Source organism: Alligator mississippiensis, chromosome 2 (genome assembly GCF_030867095.1).
Source record: "Alligator mississippiensis isolate rAllMis1 chromosome 2, rAllMis1, whole genome shotgun sequence".
NCBI classification, from domain to species: domain Eukaryota; kingdom Metazoa; phylum Chordata; order Crocodylia; family Alligatoridae; genus Alligator; species Alligator mississippiensis.
In genome coordinates this window covers 306,602,404-306,627,076 of record NC_081825.1, presented here as the reverse complement: position 1 = coordinate 306,627,076, position 24,673 = coordinate 306,602,404, and positions in this window count along the sequence as shown.

Here is a 24,673-nt window from a genome sequence, read left to right as displayed (position 1 = left end):
TGAACTCAGTCTGCCTGGCAGGACACGCACACAGGCCCCTTGCTGGCGCCTCAACTTCAGCCTGCTACATGACACCCACTTCCGGGACTGCTTCACCCACCTCTGGAGAAACTAGGAGGCTGTGTGAGCAGACTACTCCTCCTGATGACTGTGGTGGGACGTGGGGAAGATCCAGGTTTGGGTGTTCTGCCAGCAGTGTTCCCAGCTGGCAAAAAGCGAGATCTGCTGCCACATCCAGGAGCTGGAGGAGGAAGTGGTGGAGCTTCAAGCTGCCCTGTTCTGCACTTGCAACAACACAGCACTCGTTGAGAGCCTCCGGTCCTGCAAGAAACACCTACAGGAGCTGGCAGAGGGCACGGCCCATGGTGTGAGAGTGCATGTCCACTACCAGGAGCAGGCAGAGGCCAGCGCCCCGACTGGCTTCTTCTTTGGCCTGGAGAGGCCATGGTTAAGACCTTGGACCATCTTAAAACCCCAGAGGGATGGCTGCTCATGGACCTGGGCTAAGTGCGGGCGTACACTGTCACCTTCTACCAGGACTTGTTTGCAGCTAACCCCACCTGCTTGGAGGCCGCTCAGCAGCTTCATGATGACCTCCTGCGCCTTTGTGTTTCACAGGTTGAGGCCAGCTCTCTCTGGTTTGAGGCTGCTGTGGGGGTGGGGCTTGCTTTGGGCAGAGCCCTGGGTCTTGATGGACCACCTGTGGAATATTACAAAACCTTCTGGCCCCTCCTTGGGCCCAGCCTCCTCTGTGTCTTCCACAAGAGCCTCACTGATAGGACCCTGCCGACCAGCTGCCGCCGGCTGTGCTCACCTTGGGGGGGGGGGCGGGTTGGGGACCTCAGCTGCTTTAAGAACTCATCTTAAGATGTCCATCTCCCTTCTGTGTGCCATCTATAAGGTCTTGGTGAAGGTGCTAGTGAACTGGCTCTGCACCATCATGGCCTCTGTCATTGGGCCTGAGCAGAACTCCTGTGTGCCAGGCAGGACCACCCAGGACAATCTGTTCCTGTTGCATGACCTGCTCATGGCTGCAGAGCTCTTTGGCTTGGATGTTGGCCTGGTCTCTCTGGATCATGAGAAGGCCTTTGATCATGTTGACCACCAGTACCTGCTCAGCACCTCCCTGCCATGGACACCACAGGCAACACCTTTAGTCAATCAAGTTTAAAAAGGCCACTCTGAAGAGCCACTGGAACCGGCTCACCAGGACTGGGATGAACACCCTGCAGCTTTTCTGCTTGCTGGTGTGAGCCCGCCTCTCACTTGAGTTCAAGCATGTGGCCCTCTGGCAGACGGTGCCCACCTTTGAGGAATGTTGGGCCATTGAGAGGGTGCTGTGCTGAGTTGAGGTGGGACACCTGCTCCTTGCACTGTGATGGCAGCACCTGCTCAGGATGCGTGCACGTGTCCAGCGAGCTGAGACCTCGGGCTTTGTCCATACAGGCCAATCCCTGGTGCCCTTGCCATCTCAAGAAGCTGATTAATAACCAGGGAAAACATAAGGTTAAGTGTCTGGTTACTCCTTAGGAGCCAGCTTGAAATTCTTATGGATAGAAGATATACTGGATGGGATACCTCATTGTTTCTTCTCAGATGACATGCAGCATCAAGGTTTTGTATTTTTACCTGTTGTGAGTAAGCCTCAGTTTAGCATGACTTTTCCAGATCTTACTGTAGTATTTTAACAGACTTAAGGGGATTATTGAAGTGTTCATAAGCTTTGTGGGGAGGACTTCCACCAGTCATCCCGGGAAAAGTATGACAGTGGTTGTGGTCAGGGCTCCAATGGACTGGACGCTGTGATGAACCCTTTACCATTGTTCAAATGTTGCCCATACCCACTCTGACTCAGTCTCTTGCCTCACCATTCTCTAACCCAGCAACCGAGTTTTAGTCAATCAAGTTTAAAAAGGCCTCCCCATAATGGGACCTGGGAATGTACGGCCCGAGATACCTATTAAACTTTACTTCTTCTTAGTTCTGGTTAGATGAGGGTGGACTGGGGGTGATGTAAGTGCATGTGAGTGTGAGTCCAGTAAGCTTGGTTCCAGGCCTCCCTCAGGAAGACAGAGAGCTGACAGGTAACAGCATCTTCTAGCCAAGGGTTGTTTCTCCCAGTTCATACCATCATAGAGAATGAGGGTTGAAAGAGACCTCAGGAGGTCACATCTAGTCCAAGCCCCTGCTGTAAGCAGGACCAGCCCGAACTGCACCATCCCAGCCAAGCCTTTGTCTACTCAGGTCTTAGAAATCTCTACCTATGGAAACTCCACAATCTCTCTGGGGAGCCCATTCCAGTGCTTTACCACCCTCCTCATGAGAACGTTTTCCTCACATCTAAAACTAAACCTCCCTTGCTGCACCGTGAGCCCATTGCTCCTTGTCCTGCCATCTACCAACACTGAGAACAGCCCAGCTCCATCCTCTTTGCAGCCCCCCTGTAGGTTGTTGGAGGCTGCTACCAAATCCCTCCTCAGTCTTCTGTTCTCCAGACTAAGTAATCCCAGGGGAATTCAGCAGTTAATAATAGTAAAAAAATCAGCAATTGGTCTTAGGCTTCACCTGCTCCAAGAAAATATATTTTTTCCACCTGCATGATGGGAGAAGAATTGGGAAAGAGGAAAGCCTCGAGAGGTCCATGAGGAGAAAACTCACCTCAAGTGCAGAGAGGCCTGGCCATAGCAGGGAAATATGCTGCCATGTTTCCACAGCACGTGCTCCCTGAGGATAGGCTCACAGAAGATCCGGGAGGGTATTTCTGTCCCCAGAGAGGGGGAAGCCAGAGAGAGACCTTGTCTGGGAGATGGAGAGGACTCCTCTGATTGCAGCATATCATGGCCAGCAGCCAAAGAGGACTGTGGATCCCTTGGTCAGAGTGATCGGAGGATCACTGACAAGCCTGGGGATAGGCCAAGGAAGGGAACCACTTGAGGACAGCTAGAGGAAGGTTAAAGTGGCTGAGTCACTGAGAATCAGTCCGAGTTCTGGGGCACTGCCCCATTGCATCCTTGTTGGGTTTTTTTGTGTTTTTTTTGTTTTTTTTTTCTTTCCCCCCCTTTGGAAAGAGAGCACAATCCAAAGAAAACAACATAGTGCCAGGGAAAGTAGCTAGAAGGAGAGCCATCGTTGCTCTCCTTGAATGCATAAAGAAGCAAGAATGCAAACTACATGCTAAAAAGCACAGGGACTAAAACTCAGTCCTGTTTCACCCTGTTTTTGATGTCAAAGGCATTTGACTCTTTGGTTTTAAACATCACTGGCACCTTTGGCAAGTGTACATGTTCTTGGGTATGTCCCTAAGGAGTTCAATCTGAATCTTTCCCAAATTGTGCTCTTACTCGAGGCCTTGTTAGTAACACACAGGATTATATTATTGCACTGGAAAAGTAGGGCACTTCCAAAAGTCAAAATCTGGTACAATGAGTTGCCACAGCTGGCATCTATGGAGAGAGGCATGTTTAGCAAGCTTAACTACTTCCAAAAAAAAGTTTGGTGCAATAGAGAAGGAGTTCTCAGAATATTTTCGTGGCTGGATTGTTGCACAATGTACACTGCTCTCTTCTTCTATCCCTCGTCCCTTTTGCCTCTCCCACCCTCAGCACTCTTTTCCTTTTATTGTTTGTTGTTTGTGACAATTTGGTTTTCACATGTACAGATGATTACAATACAAAAAACAGGAAAAATGTATTAAAAAAATCAATAACAATAAAATATATAGACAAGGGCGAAGTCTAAACACAATGTTTTGATGTTATCCAAGCAAAACACCATCATTTCTTTCTTTTCTTGTCTTAGAGTTTGATCAAACCAAGCACCACCAGAAGGTTGCACAGCACATTCGTAAGCGGTTCCTGGAGCCTAAGACATTCGTGGCCTCGGCCAAGGCTGCAGCAGCGGCGCTGCACTGCACTCCACTCCGGGGATGCAGCGTGATAGATTTCACCCGAGCAAGCTTGCAGGCAATGTTGGGCACCTGCTGCATGACGTGCAAGCTGTAGGCCCATTTTTTCCTTTTCCTGCGTGCTTACTCCTTTCTAGCATTATGTTTGCTCTTTTGGCTTTGCCTGCCCCCCTTTCTACACTCCTCACACATTCCTGTTGTCCTTTGGCTCTCCTAATGACAATGGCTGCTGAGCTTGTGATACAGACAGCTCTCTTCGATTTTCTGGACCAGAGCCAGCTAGATGTCACCTTTCTGCATGAAACACACACTGGTGCAGCTAATCAAGCCTGCTGGCATGCCACCTGGTGAGGCTGTATGCTCCTGGGTCATGGCACCTCCCTCAGCAGAGGGGTCACGGGCCTTTTGTCAGTGCAGCAGACACCTGACTCGGCACTTGCTCAAGAGGTCATCCCTAAGCACCTGCTGACCACTCGCATCTTGCTAGCACATCATCATGTCCTCCTCCTCATTACCATCTATTCACCCACTGTTGGGTGGGAACATCTTGCCATCTTTGAGACCCTGGCTGATTTTTTCCAGAGTACAGCTGATGGCAACAACCTTCTCCTCCTGGGTGGGGACTGTAATTCACACTATCAACATGCAGCTTGACTAGAATGGGCCAGAAACCCATCCATCCTCAGCCCAGAAGCTGGGGGCTGCTTTGGAGGCAGTGGATTTTGTTGCCGTGTGGTGCCATTTCCACATGGACACAAAGCAGTACACCTGGATGATGGGGACCACTGGTGGGGTCACATGCTGTGACCACTTGTGGATTGCCAAGCATTGCCAGCCAGCCCTGTGGGGTGGATGCATTATTCCATCTAGACACCTGGATCACAGTCCGTGGCTGGCGACTTGGGTGGTGGGCCCAGTACTTCCTTGACTCTTCTTGTGCCTCCACCCAGCGATGCTGGGGTTCACTTTGATGCACTCCCCACAGGGGCCCTGTACACATGAGCAGTTCATGTCCATTGCACCCTCATCCTTAATGATGCGGCAGTGGTGCCTAGTGGCACTGGCCCTCAGCGCCTTGCTTGCAACACTAGACTTTGACCTCTCACTCGAACATTGCCTATTTATTTTATTTTCCCCAGGTGATAAGCTGCTGCTCCCGCTTCTTCGGCACAGCACAAAGTCATGCCTCAGAGGAGCAATTTTCCTAGAGTATTTTGGATATCACTTTTGTGCTAATGGCCTTGATTTAGGGATAGGTAGTTTGTATCAATCAGCATGAAAAAGTGGCAGCTATACTAGTGACTTTGTGGGAGGATATCCAAAAGCCTGTTTAAAATGTTTCATTTCCACGTTTCACGTAAGTTTGCTGCTTTGTAGCTCGGCTACATGCACCCTAATTACTGAATTCCTCCCTGATGCTTTCCCTGATTTTGTGCGTTTAGAAAGACTGCCCTGTAATTTTCTACCTATGATATGCCATACACGTCTGTTACCATGGCAGCACAACCAAGACCAAACCATCCAAACCCCCTCAATTTTTAAAACTTTGGTCATGTTTTATAGGAATGATTAATTGTATATGACAACCTGGTTGATATTGTGTTGGTACAGACCTCTCCAAAGAAAGCCCAGAGGCAACAGCCAATTGACTATTGTTGGTTTGTCAAAGCCGTGTAATTATTTTCTACATGAAACTGAAGGAAATGCAGCATTAATTTGCTTTGCATGCAGCTAGAAATAAAGGACGCATAGTGGGCAATTTGTCGTTAACACACACCCCTCCATCCTTGATTCCCCCCCTCCCCGAGGCCTTTCACACACTGCTGTTTGGGGAGGTGAATAGTGTACAGGCCTCGCACTCTGGAGAAGCACAAGAGGAAGGAATACAAATTCTAACCAGCATATTTCTAGTGCTCTGGGTCCAAAGCGATTCCTTAGGACCCTGCTCCCGACAGGCTGCAGATTTCTCAAACTGGACATTGCTTGAACCTGGGTTGTAAAAAATGAAGATCTCTTCTGCAGAATCCCTGCTCCATGACCTGCAGTATGAACCACAAACAGACAGTGATCGGTGCTGTGAAATGCGGCATTGTAGGGAGGGGAGAAATGGGAGAGAAGATTAAATCCAGGCTCATTCTGGAAGTCAAAAGTATTCTTTTGGCCAACATGTTTGCAGAGCACATTTCTCTGTTCATCCTGATCGTAAGTGGCACAAAGGGGACCTCTCAGTACCTCTAACAGGGCTTAACACTTAGCATCTCACATACCTGGGACTTGGTCATGTTCACATGCAGCTGGCATCCCTCCAGCCCATGCCCTCGCCCCTGCATGGGCCAGTTAATTTGTGCAACAGCAGCACCCCACACCTGCTCCGCTCCAGTGCAGACATGCTCACACTGCAGCAGCCTAGCTGGAGATGGGCATTTGAGATGAGGAGGATGATGGGTGTTTGCGGGGCTGGAGCTGCCAGCGCACCCCTTCCCAGCTGGCAGGAACTCAAGCCTGCTGCCTCCAGTTATGGAAGTCTGTGCCAGGGGCTGTGAAGATCCCTGGTTCAGGGGAGATCCAGGGCAAGGTTGCTGGAAGACCTGTGACGGCAGTGCAGGGCGCCTGCATGTGTGTGCATGAGTACAGGTACATGCATATGTGCATACATGTGTGAGTGCATGGAAAGGGGGGGGGGGGTGTACGGTAGCTCAGTCTCTCTGCTGGGGGCAGGTGGGATTGCCCAAACGTATCTGTGCAGGGGCTACTACTTCTGGGACGGGCTACTGGGGTTAGAGGGGGCTCTTATGGCAGCTGTGTGTCTATGGTGGGAGCCTGCCTTGGGTAGTCACAGCACTTACCTCCTCTACAGCAAGGAAGTTACCCTGGGATGCATTTCCCTGAGCCAGGTGTGTCCATATCTGCTGCAAGAAGAGATTCGTGGGACTTCCCATCTGGAGATGGAGCACGCGCACCTCAATGCCCCTGCGCAACCAGCAGCACTTCTGAGGGAATAGGGGGTGGGGCTGGGCCATGCTAGCCCAAGCACATTCTCTGTCCTCAGCTCACCCCCCCCCCCCCTTACCTCTGAACAGGATTAAAATTAGATGTAAATGAACCCGAAAGTGCTTTCAGACTGAGAATGTCATGTTTTATCTAGGTGCAAACTACTCACGGCTGATTTACACTCGGGCGGCATTCTCCCGACAAGACAGAGGCCTCTGTCTCTTTGCACGTGACAGAGACAGCTTGGGATCTGTGATTCTGCATGTATTCATTACAGCCCAGTTCTGGAAGGAAAGGAGTGCTGAATTTGCACAAGCCTCTCAGAGTTTCTTTGGGAGGCAGCTCGAGACCCTCACTGCTGTGCTGGTTAGCAACTTGCTCCTAATTTCCAGGCAAGGCTTACTCCTGAACAGAGGAGAAGCCATGTAGAACCAGACCACAGGTCTGTCTACCCCAGAGGTTCTCAACCTTTTTAGACTCAAGGCAACCCTCAGAACAGGTCACCTATTCATTTTCACTTCTTTGACTTCAGAGAAATGCCAGAGCAATTATTTTTGCAGATCATGTTTGCACACCTAATAGTGCTAACATTGTATAGCACCTTTGAACAGATCACAGAGAACCTTGGATGAGAATCACTGATCTCGCCAGAATCTTACATCTCAAAATGGCAGAGGAGCTGCTAAGGAGCAGAGTATATACATAGCACATATTCAGAAAGATCCACTCTTTGTTCTTGCAGCTTCCAATATTCAGACAATTCATTTGTCCTGACCAGGTTATACTCATTTGTCTTTGTACCAACACCGTTCTTTAGCTTGAATAGCTCTTCTACCTCTCCCTGGAGTTTTACCTTCTCCTGTTCTGCAATTTATAGTTGATGAGCTCTCAGTTTATTGCAGAAGTTTTGCTATTAGTCCCTAAGGGCATGGCTTTGCATGTTGTGCAATTACATCTCATCCCATTTCTATTATATAATGTCAGCCACCCAGGTCAAAGTATTTTTATATAATACTCCCATCCTCCTTGTGTTGACACTGCCTTCTACCTGCACAGGCCAAACCTCACGCCTAGTGTGGGAGAACTGCCGGTCTTTTACCAAGACCTCTTCAGGGCCTTGGGGCTGCTCTCTGCCTCCAGGTCCCCATTGCAGGAGACCCAGGGTGATGACCCGCTCACCGAGCCACTGCTGTAGAACCCCCAGCTGGCGGTCCCAGCGGCAGCATCACCCTGGGCGCTTCAGAGCATGTCCCAGGTGGGGCTCAACCAGATTGGAAACCTCCTGGACTATGCCAAGTGATGGGGTCTGGACCCTGCTGTGTTGGCCTGGCGCATGGGTCTGGCCATGGTGCATGCACCCTGCTTGTGCCTAGTCCAGGAGGTGAAAGCTGCCCTGCCCATTGATCCTCTTGCCCACTTGGAGCAAATCCTGCATGAGGGTGATCCCTGCCCCTTCACATCCCCCGGCCCACTGGAACTGCTGGTGGGTCCTGCGCTAAACCGGCGGGCCCTGCAGTGCTCCCCACTCCACCACCTGACCCAGCTGGGGGACGTACACCCGGTCTGCTTCTTCATGGCCCACCGGTGCCAGCTCTACACTCTCATCCACCACATGCTCCACCATGCTGCCATTGCATCCCACTGGGACACCAAGTGGCGGGACTTCCTCGGTGAAGGCATGGCCGATGGGCCCTGGTGGCAGTGCCTGTGCTCCACCTTGATCCCCTGCACCAGAGGGGACCTAGGCTTGTGGCTCCTTCACAGAGCTGATGCGTTGAGTGTGTAGCTGGCATGCCTTAAGATGGCCCCCAATTCATGCTCATTTTGTGGGCAGAGGGAGACCCTGGTGTACTTGGTCCTGCACCTGCTCCTCCAGAACCTCCTGCTGAGGTTCTGGCTGCATTTCTCCCCACACCTTTTTGTTTATGCACTCCCCATCCATGCCCCACTAGGATCTGGGACCACCTGGTCAACCTCATCCTGGCCCTGGCCAACTTGGCCATTTGGCTGACCAGGAGAGAGGCTCTGTCTGGGAGGCTCCCTGGGGACTGTGGGGCCTTCTTCCTGGGTCTCTTATGTTCCCGTCTCTGGGTGAAGCACCACTGGGTGGTAGCCGCTGGCTCTCTAGCTGGTTTTGAGAGCCAGTGGGAACTGGCTAGGGTGCTCTTGTGGTTGTCAGTCCTGAGGCAGAGGTCTTGGATGCCTCAAGGGCAGGGCCCACCTGTGACCCTCACACCTCTGATACCTGCTGAGGGCCCCAAGGGGGACACCTTTGCCAACATGGTCCCTGAGGGGTCTCTTCCAGCTCTCCTCCCACAGCCATCCCAGCATGTGGCGGTGGGCTCCCCTTCCCAGCAGGCTGGCCCTGCGCTGGGAGAGGAGCCCATGCCACAGCCCTCCATGAGTGACCCTCCTGCCCTGCCTCCCCTGGAGTTGGCCCCAGCTCTGGCCCCACCCCAAGGGGTTGCAGCACTCCCTCTGCCTGAGGTGGGGGCCTGAGTGGACCGGGGGGGGGGGGTCCAGCTTGTGTCCTGCCAAGCCTCTGCTCCTGGCCTGGTGGAGGCAGGAGACTGCCACCACTCCCACCAGCCAGGCAGGGACCATTGGGCCCCAGGACCAGGCAGACAATGGGGGTGGGGACAGCAGGTCCTGCAGACCCCCCTCCTTTGCAGTCCCCAGGACTGAGCTACTCAAGTTCCTGGAGAGGTCCCTTCCAACCCTAGCATCTAGGAATATTAATCTAAAGACTAAATAAGCCCAGTTCTCTCATTCTTTCCTCATAAGTCCTGCCCCCTATGGTCCCCAACCATTTTTGTTGTCTCCTGCTGGATTCTCTTGTAGCAAAATCCCCAGTTTTTCTTTTCTTTTTTTTAAAATTTAAAAATACTTTCCCTTCCCTTCCCCACCCATTTCTGACTTTCTCTCCATCCTCTCTATCCCTTATTAGTTAATAGGTGGTCATAGGTAAGCTAAGTTCTTATAGTCTATCATCATGACAAGCCTCCTTTTTATATTGTAAAGAGTGTTCTGTTATTTTTGTTTTTATTTTTATTGTTTTGTATTGATATTGTATGATTTAGGCCTGTTCCTGTTAGTTAACCATAGTAATGTCAACCCTCCATCTTGTAATGTCAAGTCTCCATTTTGTGTCCCCTGCCTGGGCATACCCTATTGGAACTGTATTGCAACTATGACTCATACCTACCCCTCCCCCACACATATAAATTGGTTTCTGGATGAAGGAGGGTGATCAAATCATAATGGTAGCAGGTCTAAAAATAGCTCTTGCTCAACGACCGGACCATCTGCACTAAAGCTCTACTGCACTGGCTATGTGGCTGGAACAAAAATAATTGGCATGCTGCTGATGGCAAGGAAATTATGCATAAAGAAGATTGGCAAGTGATTTGGGAATGGATTTTAAAGAACCCCCTTTGCACTGTATGTTCAGCATGTTAAGGGGCATCAAAAGGTTGACACTTTGGAAGCCAAAATGAATCCATTAGCCAATGCCACAATGAAAAGAAAGCATGAGAACATGTTGCTGCAGTCCAAACCCAGTATTCAAATGACCAAAATTGGAAGGTTCAGGGAGATTATGCTGTTCAACTGTCTAGAGGAGAGGTTAGGTGGGTACCGCCTCTTGAGTTCATGGATGAGATCGTAAGTGCCTGCCATAATCTGTGGTATGAAGCACAGGTTGCTACCACAGCCAGGGTGCAAGAGATAGCATAATGGCCGGGCATAGGAAAAGACGTAAAGGCATAGGTGCAGAACTGTCTGCATTGTGCAAGAGAGGGAGCCAAACCTAGGGATTCTGGACCCCTCCTCCACCAGCAGATTCTAGGCTGGGATTCTGGGCCCATTGCAGAAAATCCAAATGGATTTTGTAGCAGGACACTAAGGTGCCTGCTACTGAGAGAGCCTGGAAGACTCCTCAGGTGCTGGCTGCCAGGGCAAAGGGAGGCAGAAAACGACCCACACCGGCCAGCGGTCAGCTGGCTATAAGGGGCAAGGCCTGGCTCTTAAGGGGGGGGAGCTGAGGTCAGAGGGAGTTCCCTACCGGCATCCAAGGCAGAAGGAGCTCCCTGCCAGCAGCCAGAGAGAGAGAAGCTCCTGGAGCAATGATGCGAGGAGAAGCCTGACTGCAGGTACCGCTAGCGGAGTAAAGGGTAGCAGCTCCAAGAGGTCCAAGCAAGGTTGTTACAGCCAGGTGGCTTAGGTTTAAGTTGTAGCCAAGAGGCTTGAGTTTATGTGGCAATTTGTTTAACACCGGTGGTTTGGGTGAGGCTATAAGGGGATGGAGGAGGCCTCATAGGGGACTCACGGTAGAGTGAGGACCCCAGCCCCAGTGAGGGCACAGAGTTCGGGGGTACAGACCCCAGCTCCAAAGCAGAGCCCGGTGAGAGGGCAGCCCTGCAGAGGGAAGAGCCCAGTGAAGGCACGGGGAGCCCCAGGAGAGGGGCAGCATTATGGAGAAGCCCCGGTGAGAAGGGCAGCAGTACGGAGAAGGCCCTAGTGAGAAGGGTGGCATACAGAGAAGGCCCACAAGGCTTAGATATGCAGGACACCTAGAGCAGGAGAACTGTGGCCAAGTGGAGGAGAGGTAGCCTCCCTATAAAACACATATCATCAAAGTCGTGGCGGGAGAGAATAGGAGGGTGCAAGTCCGAAGCTTGGCACAGTAGAGGAGGCGGCAAGGGCTAGCACGGCGGCTCTGCCATCCCTCCTGTTACAGATTTTATTGATAAGCTTCCCTGCATTCTCAGAGAAAACCAATACCTACTGATAACTATAGACTCCTTCAGTGGGTGGATAGAAGTGTTTCCAATGTGCACGCACACCGCTGAAGCTACAGGAAAGACATTATGGACAGAGGTAATTTGCAGATTTGGAACCCCCAAAATGATTTACTCAGACTAGGACCCCCACTTCATAGTTGGTAGGGTTGTTAGTTAGTAGGGTAGGGTCAGAAGGGACCTGAGCAGATCATCAAGTCTGACCCCCTGCCCTGGCAGGAAAGATTACTGGGGTCAAATGACCCCAACAAGGTGTTTGTCCAGCCTCCTCTTAAAGACCCCCAGAGTAGGAGCCAGCACCACTTCAGTGGGGACATTGTAAAACAGCTACTTCAAGCATTGGACATAAAGCAGCAGCTACACACACCCCACCACCCTCAGTCTTTTGCCCAGGTGGAAAGGATGAATAGGACCGTTAAGGAGTCCCTTAGGAAGGTTGTTAACCAGGCAGGGACTGATTGGGACACCAGGCTCCCTTTAATCATGGCAGCCTTTTGCAGTGGGAACTGGCTAGGAATAAGCCTCCAAACTTACCAAATTTTGTTTGGTAAGCAGATGCCCTTGTTACCTATGGGGTTGGTCCCATATTCAGGTGGCATGAACAAGCCTCAGGCCACTGAAATCATCAATTGGGTAAAAGAGCCGCCCTATCAGCTCAAACAATATGATCTTCAAGTCAATGAGGCCATCCAGCAGGCACAGCTGCAGATGGGCAAGCAAGTTGAACATCTCCCCAAACTCTGGGAATTAAGACAACAGGTCATGTACCTCCAGCTCACCCCAAAGGCACATGTCCTAGAGTCGAAATGGATTGGACCCTTTTCCATTATCAATGGAGTAAAGCCCAACTGTGGTCCAGATTGATAAAGGAGACCTTGGGAAATGGGTACATTTCACAATTAAGAATATTCAAAGGAACAGAGCAGGGATGACTGTGAAACCAGCCTTGTTCCGATAGGATAAACAGGTCCCCAGAGAAATTGAAGCCACTCGACCTCCATCACCAGCTCAGAAGAGGCACACCCTGAGAAGAAGGAGATGTAAAGTTCTGGTCATCGGGGATTCCATCCTGAGGATGGAGCCAATCTCTCGCTTAGAGCCCTGGTCACGGCAGGTGTGCTGCATGCTTGGAGCGAGGATTCGCAACGTCACGTAGAGCATCCCTAATCATCAAGCCCTCTGACTACTACCCACTGGTTGTGGTCCATGTGGGTGCAAATGGTGCATCCAAGGGCACGCTGGATAATATCATGGAGGACTACAAGACCTTGGGACACCAACTGAAGAAGATGGGACCCTAGGTGGTATTTTCCTCCATTCTCCCGGTAAGTGGATGGGGTAGACATCATGAGACCTGCATTGACATGGTTAACTGGCAGCTTCAGAGCTGGTGCCATGACACAGGCTTCGGGTTTTTTTGACAACGACCCATGTTTTTGTATGGAGGGCATACTGGGGTGGGATGGGCTTCACCTCTCCCCTAAGGGCAGACGTATCTTTTCCTCTAGGTTGGCTGATCTCATACTGTAGCAAAACCCCCAGTTTTCCTTTTGTTTATTATTTATTTTAAAATGCAGTCCCTCCCCTTCCCCAACCATTTCTAACCTTTTCTCTCCCTCTCTATTCCCTATAGATAAGTATAAGTGAGCTCAGACTTAGGATAAGCTTTAAACATTTTTATTTCGGTAGAAAGTTTTTGGTTTTGGATATCCACTGGTTAATATTGTATTATTATTAGGTTTGTATTGATTCTTACTGTTGTATATCGTATTATCATCATTTTCATATTGTTGTTTCATATGGATATTGTATGGTTTAGGCCTGTGTTTGTAAGTGAACCAAAGTCATATCAAATGGAAACTTGACATGTCAAGCTTCCATCTTTTGCCCTCTGCCTGGGTATCCCATGTTGCAATTGTATGAGTCACGTACCCTCCCCACCCCTTCCCTACTCGGGAACCAGCAGCGGGAACTCGGGAAGCAGCAGTGGGAAGGAGAGGAGCAAGGCACACGTGTGTCCCGCATGCACGTGTGCCCCCTTAATCAACTGACTGACTGGAGGCGGCGGCAGCAGCAGCAGCAGCAGAGGAATCGGGTGTGGGGGCAGCAACAGCTGATCCCCCGAAGGTAAGTGGGGCGGAGGGACCCAGCACAGCTGAGCCGGATCCAGAGGGGAAGCCTCCCGGGTCCCACATAGCTGAGCCGGTAGTGAGCTGTGCTCCCGAGCCACGCAGCGCGAACAGAGAGTGCAAACAGGCATTTGCGCCAGCGGGCGGGCCGGGAGGGCCAGAAGTGGGACTCCTGTAGGGGTAGGGAGTAGACACCACACAGGTCTACAAACAGCAGCTCAGAATGGTGTCTGCGAGGAGTGCTGCTAGGGCCTCTGCCCAGGGGGACAAGGCTAACCGGGGCTGGTCTGAGGCCTCCACCCAGACTGAGCCCATGGGGGAGCTGATGTCCCCCTACCTCCTGGCCTGCGGGGGATCCCCAGCAGGGCCGGGGAGCAGAGATTGGGGGCCCTCACACCTGTCTGGCAGGAGCCCGTCTTAGGGCTCTGGAGGCACAGGTGAGGGAGCTCCGGGAGGAGGTTAGCAGGCTGAGGGGGATCAGGGAGGCGGAAGATGAAATTGACAGATATTTCCTTTCCCTGCAGGACCAGGCACCGAAGGAAGAAGCAGCCTGGGGAATGCCCTCCGCAGCAGAGTGGCAGACGGTCACAGCCAGGACCGGAGCAGCTCGCAGAGAATTGGTACCAGCTTCTCCAGTTCGACTGGTGAACAGGTACGAGGCCCTGGCGATCCTGCAGGATATGAAAGGGGAGGAGGAAACCCTTGGGCAGGAAGAAACACCACATTCTTCACACTCCAAACAGATCAAGAGATCCAAGCGGACCCAGAGGAGGAGGCGACGAGTGCTTGTCATAGGCGACTCCATCCTGAGAGGTATGGAAGGGCCCATCTGTCACCAGGACCCCTCAGCACAAGAGGTATGCTGCCTCCCTGGAGCAAAGTTTTGGGATGTGACGGAGGTAATCCAGGCCAGGATCAAGACCACCGATTACTACCCCATGGTCCTAGTCCATGTGGGTACTAATGATGCGGCCAGGAGAACCCCTGATCACCTGATGGTGGACTACAGGGCTCTGGGCGGTGTGTTGAAGGACTTCGGTGCACAGGTGGTTTTCTCTTCCATCCTACCAGTGACCAGACGAGGAAGACGGCAGGAGAACTGCATCCGAGAGACCAACTGGCGGCTTCGGCAGTGGTGTCTCGAGGCAGGCTTCGGCTTCCTGGACAACGACCCGCACATCACGACGAGGGACATGCTCAGCTGGGATGGGCTTCACCTGTCCCCCAAAGGTAAGCGTGTGTTTTCTTCTAGGTTGGTGGATCTCCTCCAGCGGGCTTTAAAACTAGGCTTGTCGGGGGGAGGGGAAGATGAGGGCGGGGGAAGCTGTGGACCACCAAACCATGTGGCACCCACAAGGACAGCCCAGCCTGAAGAAAGAGAGCATTGGGAACCTGAAAGCCATGGGGAGACCAGCACTACAGAACAGGTAAGAAACAAGAAGGTAAGAAACAATGGGCCCCTTGGGACTCGGAGCTGGGGGGCAGCAAAGGCACCATTCGCAGGGCTCAAGTGCCTATATACTAATGCTAGGAGCATGGGGAAAAAGCAGGATGAACTAGCGCTCCTGCTTGCACTAAACAACTATGACTTAGTGGGGCTAACGGAAACCTGGTGGGATTCATCCCATGACTGGGCAGTACATATTGAGGGCTATAGATTGTACAGAAAGGACAGGGTGGGGAAGAAAAGGGGAGGGATTGTGCTCTATGTCAGTGAGCAATATACATCAACACTCATCAAGACAGAATCGAAGGATGAGGAAGTAGAAGGATTGTGGGTTAGGCTAAATGGGAGGCAAGGAGAAAGGGATTTGGTGGTAGGGGTCTGCTACAGACCCCCACATCAAGGGGAAGAAAGGGATTCGGGGCTCCTGAGGCAGCTCTCGGAGACCATAAAAGCTAAAGAGGCGGTAGTCATGGGGGACCTAAACTACCCGGACATCTGCTGGGAGACGCAGACAGCAAGGTCCCATCGCTCACGCAGGTTTCTAACGTGTGTACAGGACCTCCACCTGACACAGGAGGTGCATGGTCCCACTAGGGGGAATGCCATACTGGATCTGGTATTGGCAACGGGAGATGACATGGTAGGGGACCTACAGATCGGTAGCCATCTGGTGGACAGTGATCACCTAATAATAAAATTCACCGTAAGACAGCGAGTGGGTAAGGTAACTAGTAGGGTGAAAGTGCTAGACTTTAGGAAAGCTGATCTCAATGAACTCAGGCGATTAGTCAAGCACGCACTGCACAGTAGGAGATTTGAAGAAATGGAAGCCCAAGAAGGGTGGCTGTGCCTTAAGGAAACGATCCTTCGGGCACAAAGCAAGACGATCCCCGAGCGAGGCAAAAGAGGGAAAGGGGCCAGGAGGCTTCCCTGGCTGACCAGAGAAATCCAGGACAGCCTAAGGGCTAAAAGGGGAGCACATAAAAAGTGGAAACAGGGAGAGATCACCAAAGATGAATATACCTCCTCTGCTCGTGCTTGTAGGGAGGCAGTCAGACGGGCCAAAGCTACCATGGAGCTGAGGATGGCAACCCAAGTAAAAGACAACAAGAAATTGTTTTTTAGATATATAGGGAGTAAAAGGAAGGCCCAGGGCGGAATAGGACCCCTGCTAAATGGGCAGAAGCAGTCGGTGACAGACAGGGGGGACAAGGCTGAACTCCTCAACGAGTTCCTTGCCTCAGTGTTCCTAAGTGAGGGGCACGACAAGTCTCTCACTGGGGTTGTAGAGAGGCAGCTGCAAGGCGCCAGACTTCCATGCGTAAATCCTGAAATGGTGCAGAATCATTTGGAAGAACTGGATGCCTTTAAGTCGGCAGGCCCGGATGGGCTCCATCCGAGGGTGCTGAAGGCACTGGCTGACATCATTGCAGAGCCACTGGCAGGAATATTTGAACACTCGTGGTGCACGGGCCAAGTCCCAGAGGACTGGAAAAGGGCCAACGTGGCCCCCATTTTCAAAAAGGGGAGGAAGGAGGACCCAGGCAACTATAGACCTGTCAGTCTCACCTCCATCCTTGGCAAAGTCTTTGAAAAAATTATCAAGGCTCACATTTGTGAGAGCCCGGCAGGACAAATTATGCTGAGGGGAAATCAGCATGGGTTCGTGGCAGGCAGATCGTGCCTGACCAATCTAGTCTCTTCTTATGACCAGGTTACGAAACGCCTGGACACAGGAGGAGGGGTGGATGTCGTATACTTAGACTTCAGGAAGGCCTTCGATACGGTATCCCACCCCATACTGGTGAACAAGTTAAGATGCTGCGACTTGCATGACTACACAGTCCGGTGGGTGGCGAATTGGCTAGAGGGTCGCACCCAGAGCGTCGTGGTGGATGGGTCGGTCTCGACCTGGAAGGGTTTGGGCAGTGGGGTCCCGCAGGGCTCGGTCCTTGGACCGATACTCTTTAATGTCTTCATCAGTGACTTGGACGAGGGAGTCAAATGTACTCTGTCCAAGTTTGCAGATGACACAAAGCTATGGGGAGAAGTGGACACGCCGGAGGGCAGGGAACAGCTGCAGGCAGACCTGGATAGGTTGGACAAGTGGGCAGAAAACAACAGGATGCAGTTCAACAAGGAGAAATGCAAAGTGCTGCACCTAGGGAGGAAAAATGTCCAGCACACCTACTGCCTAGGGAATGACCTGCTGGGTGGCACAGAGGTGGAGAGGGATCTTGGAGTCCTAGTGGCCTCCAAGATGAACATGAGCCGGCAGTGTGACGAAGCCATCAGAAAAGCCAATGGCACTTTATCGTGCATCAGCAGATGCATGACGAATAGGTCCAAGGAGGTGATACTTCCCCTTTATAGGGCACTGGTCAGACCGCAGTTGGAGTACTGCGTGCAATTCTGGGCGCCGCAGTTCAAGACGGATGCGGATAACCTGGAGAGGGTCCAGAGAAGTGCCACTAGTATGGTTAAGGGCTTGCAGGCCAAGCCCTACAAGGGGAGACTAGAGAAACTGGATCTTTTCAGCCTCCGCAAGAGAAGGTTGAGAGGCGACCTTGTGGCCGCCTATAAGTTCATCACGGGGGCACAGAAGGGAATTGGTGAGGATTTAGTCACCAAGGCGCCCCCGGGGGTTACAAGAAACAATGGCCACAAGCTAGTAGAGAGCAGATTTAGACTGGACATTAGGAGGAACTTCTTCACAGTTCGAGTGGCCAAGGTCTGGAACGGGCTCCCAAGGGAGGTGGTGCTCTCCCCTACCCTGGGTGTCTTCGAGAGGAGGTTAGATGAGCATCTAGCTGGAGTCATCTAGACCCAGCACTCTTTCCTGCCTATTCAGGGGGTCGGACTCGATGATCTATTGAGGTCCCGTCCGACCCTAACATCTATGAATCTATATAAATTGGTTCCCAGATGAATAAGAACGATTGGGAATGACTGAAATACAATGGTAGCAGGCCTCTACTAAATGACCTGTAATGACTGGGCCATCACCTCGCATTGATTCATCCAGGAACCATGGACCTCATCCAGTAGCAGAGACAAGACCAGCATTTGAAAGACAAAAGACCCTGCAGAACCAGCAACTCTCACCATTACAGACACCGAAACTGCACATCCCTGCATAGAGCACACATGCTCAGTACGCAAAGGGCTGATGCTTGCCTGGGCATGCCTCCTGTCACTAGGGTCACACAAGGTCTGCCCCTATAAAAAGGTGCAGTGAAGACAGACCCAGTAGGAACGCCATTTCCATCTGGACCAGACCAGCTTCACGTCACCTATCCAGCCCAGAGGCCCTGCCGGCGACCCCCGTCTGGACAACACTGAGCTAAAGGAGACACCAAATGGCCATCAAAGAACAACTTCCAGCCTGGGATAGGTAGATATTACTTGCACACCTCCTCCAACAATTGGTCGGTCTCTCTTTTTCTCCTCCTGGACTTCAGTGGACTTCAGCCCCTGCACCAAGCCTCTTTAACGCCTGCTGTCATTGGGGGTGTGGGAGTGTGTGTGGGTGCAAGGGAACCAATTTGACATTATGTCACCATCTCCCCTGTTCAATAAAACCACAGTCATTTGCAACCCCAAGCTGGGGTCATCTTTTACTGAATCCCAGTCCCTTCCTTATCTTAAATCCCAGCCTCATTCTCTCTCTCCGATCCAGTCCCCACTCTCTTTTCTAGTTTCCTGATCTCCTCCCAATTCCATCTCCCCTTTTCTGCCACCTCTCAGCCTCCCCTGCTCCTACTGCCTTTTCCCTGCAACTTTCTGATGCCTCTCTCTGCTTTCCTGCTGCCCTGCCACCTGCTGCTTTTCCTGTGATTTTTCTGCTGTCTGTCTCTGTTTTCAGGCTCCCACCACACCTTCTGTAATCCTTCCCCCACTCTGCAGCTTCCCAGCTCCTCTTAGCTGTCCTGCAGTTTTCTCCAGCAGCTGGAGACTTTCTCCATCTTCCAGCTGGGAGCAATTGGAACTGGTGCTGGTGTTATCAACTCCATCAGTTCAGAGGTGCTCCAAAACACATTGGCAAATTGGCAAAGCCCCCCAGTTCCCTTTTAGCTGAGCCAGTAGGGAGCCGTGCTCCTGAGCCGTGCCATGTGAACATAGCATGCAAACAGGGGGAGGGCTGGGGAGGATTGTCCCTCCAGGCTAGGGAGCAACCCTGGGGTTAACCCTCAGGGAACAGGCTCTGGAGGCACTGGATCCCCCCAGCGGGGGAGTGTAGGGGGCGGGACTGCCAGCAGGCACTTCCGCAAAGCTCCAAAAGGAGGTTAGGAGGCTGAGGGGAATGAGGGAGGCAGAGGATGACACTGATGGTTATTTTCTTTCCCTGCAGGACCATGCACACAAGGAAGAAACACCCCGGGTGGTGCCCTCCACTGCAGAGTGGCAGACAGTCACATCCAGAACCAGGGCTGCTCGTAGCAAAGCAGTAGCAGTTCCTCCAGTCCGGCTGGATAACAGGTATGAGGCACTGGCAACACTGCAGGAGAAGGAAGGAGAGGAGTAAACCTCCAGAGAAAATACAACTCCACACTCTTCACTCTCCAAACAGGCCAAAGGAGCCAAGCAGACCTGGAGGAAGAAACGTTGAGTGATCGTCATAGGCGACTCCATCCTGAGAAGTATGGAGGGCCCCATCTGCTTCCAGGACCCCTCAACACACGAGGTGTACTGCCTCCCCGGAGCAAAGATTTGGGACATGATGGGGATGATCCAGCCCACTGATTACTACCCCATGGTCCTAATCCATGTGGGTACTAATGATGCAGCCAGGAGAGACCCCGATCACCTGATGACGGACTACCAGGTTCAGGGTGGGCATGCTGAGGGATATAGGAGTACAGGTGGTATTCTCCTCTGTCCTACCACTGAGTGGACATGGAAGATGACATGAGACCTGGATCAGAGAGGCCAACTGGCGGCTTTGGGAATGATGTCTTGAGGCAGGCTTCGGCTTCCTAGACAACAGCCCTCACATCATCATGAGAGACATGCTTGGGTGGGATGGGCTTCAACTTTCCCCCAAAAGGTAAGCGTGTGTTCTCTTCTAGGTTGGCGGATCTCCTCTGGCGGGCTTTAAACTAAGCTCATCCAGGGACAGGGAAGATGAGGGTGGAGGAAGCCCTGGACCACTAAACCAAGCAACACCCACAAGAACAGCCCAGCCTGGACCAACAACGAGCAGAATGAATACCCAGGTAAGCAACTGGGGCCCGGGCAGTTCTGAGATTAGGGGATCAGTGCACACATCTTCAGGAGGCCTCAAATGCCTATACACAAATGCTCATAGTATGGGGAACAAGCAGGAGGAACTTACCCTCCTGCTAGCTGACACCAACCCAGACATAGTGGGGCTCACAGAAATGTGGTGGAACCCAACACATGACTGGGTGGTGAATATCAAGGGCTATAGGCTGTACAGGAGGACAGGACAGGGAGGAAAGGTGGGTGTGTGGTGCTGTGCATCAAGGAAGATACACATCCTCATCTAATAGCACAAGGTCAGATGGGGCACACTGAAGTGCTCTGGGTTAGAATACAAGGAAGTAGAGGGGAAAGGGACTTAATGGTGGGGGTCTACTACAGACCACCCAACCAAGGGGAAGAGCTAGACTGGGAATTCTTAAGTCAGCTCATGGAGGTAGTTAGGTCAAAAGACATGGTCATCATGGGTGACCTGAACTTTCCAGACATCTGCTGGGAGGAGCAGTCAGCCAGGTCTGACAGTTCATGTAGGTTCCTAGCTGAGATACAGGACCTCCATCTAACCCAGGAGATGTGCAGTCCCACCAGGGGAGACACCTTGTTGGATCTAGTGCTGGCCACAAATGACGACCTTGTGAGGGGGGCTGCAGGTGCTCAACCACCTGGGTGACAGCAATCACTGCCTGCTAGAATTCACCGTCCAGTGCAAGGTGGCAAAAGCCTGAAGCAAGGCAGCAGCCCTGGACTTCAGGAGAGTGGATTTCAATGAGGTAAGAATAGTTAGGGAGGTACTGAGGTCCCAGAGGGGAGGGGAGTTGGATGTCCAAGAAAAGCGGTCATTCCTTAAGGAGACTATCCTCCAAGCCCAAAGGGTGGTAATCCCAACAAGAATCAAACGGGGGCAAGAGAGCGCAAAAGCCCCCATGGCTCACCAAAAGCAGACAGGAATGTCTCCTAGTTGAAAGGGAGGCGTACACCCAATGGAAGGGAGGGGCCATCACCAGGGAGGACTATACCTCAGTTACTCAGGGCTGCAGGGGGGCGGTCAGGAAGGCCAAGGTGGAGATGGGACTGGGACTAGGGACCCGGATCAAGGATAACAAGAAGTCCTTTTTTTAAATACATAGGGGGCAAAAAGAAGTACCGGGTGGGGGGTCTACTACAGACCACCCAACCAAGGGGAAGAGCTAGACTGGGTAATGTGGGGCCTCTGTAAGACACGCTAGGAAATCTGGTTGTTGCACCAGGTGACAAGGCTAACCTATTTAACAATTTCTTTCCCACCATTTTCCTGAGCAGGGACCAGATCAGCCCATCTGCCGGAACCCCTTCAGGCCCTGGGGGATGCACACCCAGGCCTAGAGTCAGTGAGGATCTAGTCAGGGAACTTCTGGAGGGACTGGATGAACTTAAATCATTTGGTCCTGACGACATCCACCCCAGAGTTCTGAGGGAATTAGCAGAGATCATTGTGGGACCCCTGGCACGGCTTTACAAGCACTCGTGGTGCTCTGGTGTGGTGCCAGAGGACTGGAAAAAGGCCAATGTGGTTCCCATTTTCAAAAAAAGGGAGGAAGGAGGACCCAGGAAACTACAAGCCAGTTAGTGTTACCTCGATCCTGGGTAAGCTTTTTGAGAGAGTTATCCTGGCACTTGTCCACGAGGGGCCAGCAGGGGAGGTTATGCTTAGGGGCAACCAACATGGGTTCATTAGAGGCAGGTCTTGTCAGACCAACCGGGTGGCTTTTTATGACAAGGTCAGAAAATCCTTAGATGCAGAGGTAGCAGTGGACATAGCCTTTCTGGACTTCAGGAAGGCCTTTGACACGGTCTCTCACCCCGTTCTCATTAAAAAAAAATAGGGGACTGTGGCATTGATACCCACACAGTCAAATTGGTCACTAATTGGCTGGAGGGCTGCACCCAGAGAGTGGTGGTGGATGGGTCTTATTTGACCTGGAGGGATGTGGGCAGTGGGGTCCCCCAGGGCTTGGTCCTCAGACCCATGCTGTTCAACATCGTCAGTGACTTGGACGAGGGGGTAAAAAGCACCCTGTTCAAATTTGCTGACGACAATAAGATGTGGGGGGATGTGGGCATGCTAGAAGGGAGGAATAGGCTGCAATTGGACCTAGACAGGTTACAGGGGTGGGTGGATGAGCACAGGATAGGTTTCAACACTGACAAGTGCAAGGTGCTGCACCTGGGAAGGAAGAACCAGTAGCAGACCTACAGGCTGGGAACTCCCTTCTTGTCAGTGCAGAGGCAAAAAAAGGATTTTGGAGTCATTATTGATGCCAAAATGAATATGGGCCGACAGTGTGGGGACGCGGTCAGGAAGGCCAAACGTACCTTGTCATGCATCCACAGATGCATCTTAAGCAGGTCCAAGGAGGTGATCCTCCCTGTCTATGTGACACTGGTCAGGCTGCAGTTGGAGGACTGTGTCCAGTTCTGGGCGCTGCACTTCAGGAGGGATGTGGACAGCATGGAGAGGGTCCAGAGGAGGGCCACCTTCACGATCAGGGTTCAGCAGGGCAGGCCCTATGAGGAGAGGCTATGGGACCTGAACCTGTTCAGCCTCCACAAGAGAAGGCTAAGGGGGGATCTGGTGGCCTGTTACAAACTAGTCGGGGGGGGGGGACCAGTAGGCATTGGGGGAGTCCCTGTTCCCCTGAGCACTACCAGGAGTGAGTAGAAATACCAGTCACAAGCTGGCAGAGGGTAGCTTCAGACTAGACATCAGGAGGCGCTACTTCACTGTCAGGGCGGCTAGGATCTGGAACCAACTTCCAAGCGAGGTGGTGCTGGCTCCTACCCTGGGGGTCTTTAAGAGGAGGTTAGATGAACAACTTGCTTGGGTCATTTGACGCTAGCACTCTTTCCTGCCATGGCAGGGTGTCGGACTTGATGATCTGCTCAGGTCCTTTCCAACCCGACCAACTATGAAACTATTAGACAACTTCATCAATTGGATAGGCCTCAAGAAGAAAATTTCAAATTATGATCTCAAATGACTGTATCCATGGCATCTTTGATGCAATGGATGGAGCACATGGAATCCCAAGACTCACATACCCTGGCTGAGGCTATCATAGCTTTGGAAAGAAACACCTCTTCCGCCTTCATGTGTATCCAGGCCCAAACCTTGCATCTAAACATAATTAAGAGTATTATCCTCCAAGGCATGGAGGTGCATATTCCACTGGAAATAAAGAACCTGTTGATAGCCCAAACCAAGCAGTCCTCACAATTCCAACTCTACTATCCAGTGCTACAATTTGTTTTGATCTGAATTCATGGATTATTAGTGTCATAATCTCTGGGATATTTGGCAGTCAGGTGAACAAAACCTTCCCAATTTTGACATTGGGGAGCTGAATTAACAACACATTTGTGATCTCTCAAATGCACATGAATTGGGCATGGGAACAACCTGATAAACAATTTGAAGCCATCTCCATCAATGATTGTGAGGACATTGGTTCTGGCTGCATGTGCGAAGAATATATGTTACAGTCAAACACCCTCTGTTTCAATCACAATTTCTATGTTTGTCCCCATGTGATGGCCAAAGACCCCAACAGCCAATCCCTGCTGGTAGATGTAGTCTTTGGCTGTATATGTATCCATGCCCTGTGTACCTCCCTTACTGTAAATTACTTCCCTAGTATCCCCAACCTCCAACAAAACATCTGTCTATGCAATGTTAGAACTATAACTGGTTGCGATATTACATATAAGTGCAAAGATGTAATACACTCCTCCCTTAATGCAAAACATGGTATTTTTTTAAAACTAGCCTAGCCCCTGTCCACCTAGGAATCTCCCCACAAGCCCTCAGAGATGCAATTACACACCAGACCTCTGGCAAACCATACAAACCCTAAAATGATCAAAATCAATAAAACCTACAGTATCATACAAGCCAGCAACCAAAGAATCACCCAGGTACTAACTAAAGTAGAAGAAACTACCCACCTCAACTGGTAGGAAACCCTGATCAGTTGGTCCCCCAATGCCACTGGAATCCTCAACCTTATGTTATACCCAAATCGTTATACTTGTTATAATTGTTTTTATTGATGGTTCTCCTAATGTTCCTAATTCTGTTCTTATGCTGTAAGCTCCTCTCCACCCTGTGCGCACTAAGAACTGAAGTCAGGAAAGCAAAGTTACT